The sequence below is a fragment of the Nomascus leucogenys genome, chromosome 11 (genome assembly GCF_006542625.1).
Source record: "Nomascus leucogenys isolate Asia chromosome 11, Asia_NLE_v1, whole genome shotgun sequence".
Classification (NCBI taxonomy): Eukaryota; Metazoa; Chordata; class Mammalia; order Primates; family Hylobatidae; genus Nomascus; species Nomascus leucogenys.
The window spans coordinates 66212844-66223970 of NC_044391.1; the positions used below are offsets into that span (position 1 = coordinate 66212844).

Below are 11127 nucleotides of genomic sequence, written 5' to 3' on the forward strand. Positions count from 1 at the left end.
CAATGGAACAAAGCTGGGCGGAGAATGACTTTGATGAGTTGAGAGAAGAAGGCTTCAGACGATCAAACTACTCTGAGCTATGGGAAGAAATTCAAAACAATAGCAAAGAAGTTAAAAACTTTGAAAAAGAATTAGATGAATGGATAACTAGAATAACGAATGGAGAGAAGGGCTTAAAGGAGCTGATGGAGCTGAAAGCCAAGTATCAAGAACTACTTGAAGATTGCAGAAGCCTCAGTAGCCGATGTGATCAACTGGAAGAAAGGGTATCAGTGATGGAAGATGAAATGAATGAAATGAAGCAAGAAGGGAGGTTTAGAGAAAAAAGAATAAAAAGAAACGAACAAAGCCTCCAAGAAATTTGGGACTATGTGAAAAGACCAAACCTACGTCTGATTGGTGTACCTGAAAATGACGGGGAGAATGGAACCAAGTTGGAAAACACTCTGCAAGATATTATCCAGGAGAACTTCCCCAATCTAGCAAGGCAGGCCAACATTCAGATTCAGGAAATACAGAGAATGCCACAAAGATACTCCTCGAGAAGAGCAACTCCAAGACACATAATTGTCTGATTCACCAAAGTTGAAATGAAGGAAAAAATGTTAAGGGCAGCCAGAGAGAAAGGTCGGTTTACCCACAAAGGGAAGCCCATCAGACTAACAGCTGATCTCTCGGCAGAAAATCTACAAGCCAGAAGAGAGTGGGGGCCGAGATTCAACATTCTTAAAGAAAAGAATTTTCAACCCAGAATTTCATATCCAGCCACACTAAGCTTCATAAGTGAAGGAGAAATAAAATCCTTTACAGACAAGCAAATGCTGAGTGATTTTGTCACCACCAGGCCTGCCCTAAAAGAGCTCCTGAAGGAAGCACTAAACATAGAAAGGAACAACCGGTACCAGCCCCTGCAAAAACATGCCAAATTGTAAAGACCCTCGAGGCGAGGAAGAAACTGCATCAACTAATGAGCAAAATAACCAACTAACATCATAATGACAAGATCAAATTACACATAACAATATTAACTTTAAATGTAAATGGGATAAATCCTCCAATTAAAAGACACAGACTGGCAAATCAAGACCCATCAGTGTGCTGTATTCAGGAAACCCATCTTATGTGCAGAAACACACATAGACTCAAAATAAAGGGATGGAGAAAGATCTATCAAGCAAATGGAAAACAAAAAAAGGCAGGAGTTGCAATCCTAGTCTCTGATAAAATAGACTTTAAACCAACAAAGATCAAAAGACACAAAGATGGCCATTACATAATGGTAAAGGGATCAATTCAACAAGAAGAGATAACTATCCTAAATATATATGCACCCAATACAGGAGCACCCAGATTCATAAAGCAAGTCCTGAGTGACCTACAAAGAGACTTAAACTCCCACACAATAATAATGGGAGACTTTAACACCCCACTGTCAACATTAGACAGATCAACGAGACAGAAAGTTAACAAGGATATCCAGGAATTGAACTCAGCTCTGCACAAAGTGGACCTAAGAGACATCTACAGAACTCTCCACCCCAAATCAACAGAATATACATTTTTTTCAGCACCACACCACACCTATTCCAAAATTGACCACATCGTTGGAAGTAAAGCTCTCCTCAGCAAATGTAAAACAACAGAAATTATAACAAACTGTCTCTCAGACCACAATGCAATCAAACTAGAACTCAGGATTAAGAAACTCACTCAAAACCTCTCAACTACATGGAAACTGAACAACCTGCTCCTGAATGACTACTGGGTACATAATGAAATGAAGGCAGAAATAAAGATGTTCTTTGAAACCAACGAGAAAAAAGACACAACATACCAGAATCTCTGGGACACGTTCAAAGCAGTGTGTAGAGGGAAATTTATAGCACTAAATGCTCACAAGAGAAAGCAGGAAAGATCCAAAATTGACACCCTAACCTCACAATTAAAAGAACTAGTAAAGCAAGAGCAAACACATTCAAAAGCTAGCAGAAGGCTAGAAATAACTAAAATCAGAGCAGAACTGAAGGAAATAGAGACACAAAAAACCCTTCAAAAACTTAATGAATCCAGGAGCTGGTTTTTTGAAAAGATCAACAAAATTGATAGACCGCTAGCAAGACTAATAAAGAAGAAAAGAGAGAAGAATCAAATAGATGCAATAAAAATGAAAAAGGGGATATCACTACCGATCCTACAGAAATACAATCTACCATCAGAGAATAATACAAACACCTCTATGCAAATAAACTAGAAAATCTAGAAGAAATGGATAAATTCCTCGACACATACACCCTCCCAAGACTAAACCAGGAAGAAGTTGAATCTCTGAATAGACCAATAACAGGCTGTGAAATTGTGGCAATAATCAATAGCCTACCAACCAAAAAGAGTCCAGGACCTGATGGATTCACAGCCGAATTCTACCAGAGGTATAAGGGGAACTGGTACCATTCCTTCTGAAATGATTCCAATTGATAGAAAAAGAGGGAATCCTCCCTAACACATTTTATGAGGCCAGCATCGTCCTGATACCAAAGCCTGGCAGAGACATAACCAAAAAAGAGAATTTCAGACCAATATCCTTGATGAACATTGATGCAAAAATCCTCAATAAAATACTGGCAAACTGAATCCAGCAGCACATCAAAAAGCTTATACACCATGATCGAGTGGGCTTCATCCCTGGGATGCAAGGCTGGTTCAACATATGCAAATCAATAAATGCAATCCAGCATATAAACAGAACCAAAGACAAAATCCACATGATTATCTCAATAGATGCAGAAAAGGCCTTTGACAAAATTCAACAACCCTTCATGCTAAAAACTCTCAATAAATTAGGTATTCATGGGATGCATCTCAAAATAATAAGAGCTATCTATGACAAACCCACAGCCAATATCATATTGAATGGGCAAAAACTAGAAGCATTCCCTTTGGAAACTGGCACAAGACAGGGATGCCCTCTCTCACCACTCCTGTTCAACATAGTGCTGGGAGTTCTGACTAGGGCAATCAGGCAGGAGAAGGAAATAAAGGGTATTCAATTAGGAAAAGAGGAAGTCAAATTTTCCCTGTTTGCAGATGACATGATTGTATATCTAGAAAACCCCACTGTCTCAGCCCAAAATCTCCTTAAGCTGATTAGCAACTTCAGCAAAGTCTCAGGATACAAAATCAATGTACAAAAATCACAAGCATTCTTGTACACCAATCACAGACAAACAGAAAGCCATATCATGAGTGAACTCCCATTCACAATTGCTTCAAAGAGAATAAAATACCTAGGAATCCAACTTATAAGGGATGTGAAGGACCTCTTCAAGGAGAACTACAAACCACTGCTCAATGAAATAAAAGAGGATACAAACAAATGGAAGAACATTCCATGCTCATGGGTTGGAAGAATCAATATCGTGAAAACGGCCATACTGCCCAAGGTAATTTATAGATTCAATGCCATCCCCATCAAGCTACCAATGACTTTCTTCACAGAATTAGAAGAAAGTACTTTAAAGTTCATATGGAACCAAAAAAGAGCCCGCATCGCTGAGTCAATCCTAAGCCAAAAGAACAAAGCTGGAGGCATCACACTACCTGACTTCAAACTATACTACAAGGCTACAGTAACCAAAAGAGCATGGTACTGGTACCAAAACAGAGACATAGATCAATGGAACAGAACAGAGCCCTCAGAAATAATGCCACATATCTACAACTATCTGATCTTTGACAAACCTGACAAAAACAAGAAATAGGGAAAGGATTTCCTGTTTAATAAATGGTGCTGGGAAAACTGGCTAGCCATATGTAGAAAGCTGAAACTGGATCCCTTCCTTACACCTTATACAAAAATTAATTCAAGATGGATTAAAGAGTTAAATGTTAGACCTAAAACCATTAAAACCCTACAAGAAAACCTAGGCAATACCATTCAGGACATAGGCGTGGGCAAGGACTTCATGTCTAAAACACCAAAAGCAATGGCAACAAAAGCCAAGATTGACAAATGGGATCTAATGAAACTAAAGAGCTTCTGCACAGCAAAACAAACTACCATCAGAGTGAACAGGCAACCTACAGAATGGGAGAAAATTTTTGCAACCTACTCATCTGACAAAGGGCTAATATCCAGAATCTACAATGAACTCAAACAAATTTACAAGAACAAAACAAACAAGCCCATCAAAAAGTGGGCAAAGGACATGAACAGACACTTCTGAAAAGAAGACATTTATGCAGCCAACAGACACATGAAAAAATGCTCATCATCACTGGCCATCAGAGAAATGCAAATCAAAACCATGATGAGATACCATCTCACACCAGTTAGAATGGCCATCATTAAAAAAACAGGAAACAACAGGTGCTGGAGAGGATGTGGAGAAATAGGAACACTTTTACACTGTTGGTGGGAGTGTAAACTAGTTCAACCATTGTGGAATTCAGTGTGGCGATTCCTCAGGGATCTCGAACTAGAAATACCATTTGACCCAGCCATCCCATTACTGGGTATATACCCAAAGGACTATAAATCATGCTGCTATAAAGACACATGCACACATATGTCTATTGCGGCACTATTCACAATAGCAAAGACTTGGAACCAACCCAAATGTCCAACAATGATAGACTAGATTAAGAAAATGTAGCACATATACACCATGGAATAGTATGCAGCCATAAAAATTGATGAGTTCATGTCCTTTGTAGGGACATGGATGAAACTGGGAAACATCATTCTCAGTAAACTATTGCAAGGACAAAAAACCAAACACCGCATGTTCTCACTCATAGGTGGGAATTGAACAATGAGAACTCATGGACACAGGAAGGGGAACATCACACTCTGGGGACTGTTGTGGGGTGGCGGGAGGGGGAAGGGACAGCATTAGGAGATATACCTAATGCTAAATGACGAGTTAATGGGTGCAGTAAAACAACTTGGCACATGGATACATATGGAAGAAACCTGCACATTGTGCACATGTACCCCAAAACCTAAAGTATAATAATAAAAAAAATTAAAAAATAAAAAATAAAAAAAACAAATACAGGCTTTGGACTTACTAGACAAAGACTTTAAATCAACTGTCACAAATAAGTTCAAATAGAAATTTTTTTAATAACCAAATTCTGGAACTGCAAAACCAACACTGAATTGAGAAAATATATTAGAAGTCTTCATCAGCAGATAAAAACAGGAAGAAGAAAGAATCAGCAAACCTGAAGACAGGTTATTGGAAATTATCAAGCCTGGGTAGCAAAAGAAAAAAGAAGAAAGTGAATGGAACCTAAGGGACTATGGGATACCATCAAGCCAACCAAAATATACATTGAAGGAATCTCAGGAGAATAGAAAGAAAGGGGTAGAGAGTTTATTTGAAGAAATAATGGCCAAAAGCTTCCCAAATTTGAGGAAATACATAGATATACAAATACAAGAAGCTGAACAAGCTCCAAGTAGAATAAGGCCAAAGAAAACAACACGGAGACACATTACAATCAAGCTATCAAAAGACAAAGACAGATTCTTGAAGGATGACTACCAGAAGCTGGGAAGGGAGGTAGGGAATTGGGGCAGAAGTGGGGATGGTTAATGGGTACAAAAAGTACTTAGAATGAATAAGACCTAGTATTTGATAGCACAATAGGGTGGCTATAGTCAATAATTGTACATTTAAAAATAACTAAAAGAGTATAATTTGACTGTAACACAAAGGATAAATGCTTGAAGTTACAGATTCCCCTTTTGCCCTGATGTGATTATCATACACTGTATACCTGTATCAAAATGTCCCAAAATATCCCATATATCCCATATATATATTATATATATATACACACCTACTATGTACCCACAAAAATTTTAAAAGAAAATTTTTTAAAGAGATTCTTGAAAGTAGCAAGAAAAAAGCAAATTGTCACATACAAGGGATCCTCATTAAGATTATCAGATTTCTCAGCAGAAACCATGCAAGCCAAAAGACAGTAGGATGATAAAGTGTTGAAAGAGAACAGAACTTCACCAATAATTCTATATCTGACAAAACTATTCTTCCAAAAATATGAGAGAAATTAAGAAATTTCCAGAAAAGCAAATAAAGAAATTTATTTCCACCAGACCTGCCCTACAAGAAATGCTACAGTGATTTATTCAAGTTTAAATAGAGGCATACTAGACAGTAATCAAAACTGCATACAAATATAAAGTTCCTTGGTAAACACATGAACAAATACCAAAACCACTATTATAATTTTGGTTTATAATTTCACTTTTTCTTCCTTTACAGGATATAAAAGCAAAAGCATAAAAAATAAATCAATATTAATGCTACACATTAGGTCTGGGCACAGTGGCTCACACCTGTAATCCCAGCACTGTGGGAAGCCAAGGCAGGTGGATCACTTGCATCCAGGAGTTTGAGACCAGCCTGGGCAACGCGGTGAAACCCTGTCTCTAAATAAAATAATAATAATAATAATAATAATAATAATCATCATCATCATCATCATCCTCAGCTAGATGCAGAGGCTGAGGTGGGAGGATTGCTTGAGCCTGGGAGGTGGAGGTTGCACTGAGCCAAGATCTCACCCCTCCAATCCAGCCTGGGCAGGAGAGAGAGACTCTATCTCAAAAAAAAAAAAAAAAAAAGTTGCACAATATATTAAAATGTAATGTGTTATGTTAATAATAGAAAGGGGGCATAGCTCTAGAAGAGTAATATTTTTATATGAAACTTAAGTTGGTATCAGTTTAAAACACATTGTTATAATTTTACAATATTTTAGGAAATCCCCATTGTTACCAGAAAGAAAATATCTATAGAATATATGCAAAGGAAAATGAGAAGGTAATCAAAAACATGTCACTACAAAAATAATTAAACATAAAGGAAGGCAAAAAGGAAGGAATGAGGGACAAAAACTATAATACTCACAGAAAGAAAATAACAAAATACCAATAGTGAGTCTTGCCCTATCAGTAATAACTTTAAATGTAAATAGGTTAAACTTCCCAACCAAAAGACATAAATTGGCCAATTAAATTTTTTAAAACATGATGCTACTATATGCTGTCTACAAGAGACTCACTTTAGATCTAAGGACATGCTTCGGTTGAAAGTGAAAGATGGAAAAAGGTATACTATAAAAATAATAACCAAAGAAAGCAAGGATGGCTAAACTAATATGAGACAAAATAGGCTTTAAGTCAAAAACTGTTACAAGACACAAATGTTGATATTATGTAATGATAAAAGGGTTGATTCATCTAGAAGATATAACAATTATAAACATATATAGCAAACTTCAGAGGTCTTAAATATATTAAGCAAACATTGACAGAATTAAAAAGGAGAAAAAGATCTATAATTATAGTAAGACACTTTAATACCCCAGCTTTTATTAATGATAGAACAGCTATTAATGATAGACAGCATATAAGACAGAATATAAGGACACAGAGGTCTTGAACAACATTAAAGACCAATTGGACCTATCAGACATACATAGAATATTTCATCCAACAAAGCAAAAAAACCACATTTTTTCTCAAGTATATTTGGAACATTATCCAGAAAAAACTACATGTTAGGGCATGAAATAATTTAAAAAGACTGAAATCATACAAGTTATCTCTTCCAACCACTATGGAATGAAACCAGAAATCAATAGCAGAAAAAAAATGGGAAAATTTACAAATATGTAGAAACTAAACAATACTTTCTTATACAACCATTGGGTCAAAAAATAAAGGAGAAATTAGAAAATATCCTGAGACAAATGAAAATGAAAACATACCAAAATCTGTGGGATGCAGCAAAAGCAGTGTTAATAGGGAAATTTGTAGATGCAAACAAACATGTATACTCAAAATGAAGAAAGAGAAAATGGCAACCTTCAGCTAGGTGTGCATGGAAATGGTCCTGATTCATGCCTCTGGCCTGCTGCTGCAGCAGCAGCTACCTGGGGCTTGTGCAGCCAAGGGCCCAGCCAGAACACCCAGTAAGGTTCTCTCACTTCCTCAGAAGAAGGAAGATATTCATGATTACAATGATATAGATATGGCATGTCTTCTGGTAGAGTGGGAGAAGGATGATGACATAAAAAAAGATCTTCCGGAGCACAAGAGACCCTCAATACCTGTCAACTTCTTATATATCGACCTGGGCGAGCCTGAAAGCACATTGAAAATGATGAAAAAAGGGAAGATTCTTATATGTTTGTCACTGTATCAGGAAGCCCCACTGAGAAAGAGAGGAAATCATGAGCCTCTGTCAGGGCAGTCTTTTCAATGCTAATGAAATGTCCAGAGGTTCATTGTGGGATCAGACCATACTATCTTCATGCTTCATGATGGAAAATATGCCTGGGAGATCAAGAACTCTTTTGTCAGTCAAGACAAGTGTGCTGATGCAACTCTGGAGGGACAGGAGTTCCTTGGCAAAGGAGAAGGAAGCAAAGAGAAAAATAAGGACAACATTGAAAGGAAAAAGAAAAGAGACCCAAAATCTCGGGCTTTCAATGAAGACAAGCTGGAAATAGCAGAGAAGACCTGTAACAGGGCAGCCACAGTGGTCTGCAGAAAAGTAGATGGACACACAGAGCTCCTAGCTGGGCTCATGTGGTTGGGACTAGTGCAGGAAACTGCACACAGGATGACATTCTAGTTTCTTCTAGAAAGAGTCTGCCACATGACAAGTTTTGTGGTCAGTGTAAGAATTATTGTTTAAAAGGCTTCAAATAGACCCATTGAAAAAAGTGGCATGCCACTGTGACAGCTGAAAAACTGAGTTCTCAAAGTGTGAGAGGGGATAAGTCTGCCTCCAAACACACATCCCCACTGGGGAACCAGAAAATCCAGATCAACGGAAAAGGATTTAACCTACCTAGGGCTGAAATAGATTTAGGGAACCCAGTGAAATATAAAGGTACAAGAAGCAGTGGGAAGAGCTCTATAGGCACTCCCAGTCCCCAGCTTGAGCCCAAGGAAGCCATCCCTGACTTTACATCACGGGGATCCTCGGGGAAGGTAGCCAGCAAAATTAGGGAGAGGCTACATGGTGAAAGAAGCTTCTAGCTGGACTTCATAATAATTTCAACTGAGCACTAATTTTCCTGAGCAGAATCCAGGGGATGAATCAAGTGCAGGTACAAGCACAGAAGCTGCAGCTGATGGTGCAGGCAGGCAGGGAGGGTCATGGTCTGAATGGCCTGCTTGCTTTCTCAGTTGAGAGGCTTGTAGCCTGGGGCAAGATCTCAGCCCTATCCACCAGCTGCCTGGATATAAACTCAGCACTGTTGGCAGGGCACAGTGGGAGTAAGAGTGGCCTTGCTGGCTGTGTGGGAGCTGGGTCAGGCCTGTCCCTGCCGGCTTTCCCTCACTTCCCTGGCAACCTGCATGATGCAGGAAGGGCAGCTGTAATCCCCCTTGGAACATAACTCCATTGGCCGAGAACTACCCTTCCATCCCACACAATGACTGCAGCAACCCCCGCCCAAGGAGAGTCTGAGCTCAGAATCACCTAACCCTGCTTCCACCTGATGGTTTTTCTCTTTGCCCTGGTAGCCAAAGACAAAAGACAAACTCTTGGGAGCTCTATGGCCCCTCCCATTGCCTGACAAACCTGAATACTTATCCTGGACAACTGAGGGCAAACTTATATCCAGCTTCTACTACTGCAGTGGGTACTCTCTTGAAAGCACCACCTCCTGACTGGAGGCCAACCAACTCAAGCCATTACAGCAACTCGTAACAGAACAATGATGCTCCAAAGAAGGAGAAAACAACAGCTAATTCCACTGCCTGCAACATCTTGGCTAGCCAGAGGACCTGAGTCTGTCCATGTAATTATGTCACTGCCAGCATAACCAGCATGTAAGAAAACCAGTGCACAAAACAAAACTACAAACAAGGACTCACATAATCCACTTCACACTTCACTCCCCTGCCACCTCCACCAGAACAGGTGCTAGTATCCATGGCTAAGAGACCTGAAGACAGATCACATCACAAGATTCTCTGCAGACATGCCCCAGCCCCAACCCAGAGCCCAGTAGCCCCACTGGGTTGCTAGACTCAGAAGAGCAATAACAATCACTGCAGTCTGGCTCTCAGGAAGCCCATCCCTAGGGGAAGGCAGAGAGCACCACATCAAGGGATCACCCCATGGGACAAAAGAATCTGAACAGCAGCCCTTGAGTTCTAGATATTTCCACTGACACAGTCTACCCAAATGACAAGGAACCATAAAAGTAATTCTGGTAGTATGACAAAACAAGTTTCTAGAACACCCCCAAAAGATCACACTAGTTCTCCAGCAATGAATCCAAACCAAGAATAAATCTTAATTGCCAGATAAAGAATTCAAAAGGTTGATTACTAAGCTACTCAAGGAGGTACCAGAGAATTGTGAAAACCAACTTAAACAATTTTTTTTAAACAAATACAGGATATGAATAAAACAGTCTCCAGAGAAATAGATGTCATAAAGAAAAAACAATCACAATTTCTGGAAATGAAAGACACACAGAGAAATACAAAATACACTGGAAAATTTCAACAATAGACTAGAACAAGTGGAAGAAAGAACTCCAGAACTTGAAGACAAGGCTTTTGAATTGACCCAATCTGACAAAAAGAAAGAAAAAAAATTTTTTTAATGAACAAAGCCTCCAAGAAATTTGGGATTACGTTAAACAACTAAACATAAGATTAATTGCTGTTTGTGAGGAAGGAGAGAAATCTAAAAGTTTGGAAAAATTATTTAAGGTAATAATCGAGGAAAACTTCTCTGGCCTTGCTACAGATCTAGACATCTAAATACAAGAGGTTCAATGAACACCCGGGAAATTCATTGTGAAAAGATCATCACCTAGGCACATAGTCATCAGATTACCTAAAGTCAATAAAAAGGAAAGGATCTTAAGAGCTGTGAGGCAAAAGCAACCAGGTAACATATACAGGAAAACCTATCAGATAAACAGCAGATTTCTCAGCAGAAACCCAACAACTTCAAAGAGTCCTACCTTTAGCCTCTTTAAACAAAATAATTATCAGCCCAAAATTTTATATCCAGCAAAACTAAGCTTCATCAATGAAGGGGAGATAAAGTCTTTTTCAGA

General features: G+C 38.8%; 1 pseudogene; it reads left to right on the plus strand.

Annotated features, from left to right (window-relative positions):
- The first annotated feature begins 7922 nt into the window (after nucleotides 1–7922).
- Nucleotides 7923–8563, plus strand: LOC100599491 (annotated as a pseudogene).
- Nucleotides 8564–11127: the final 2564 nt, after the last annotated feature.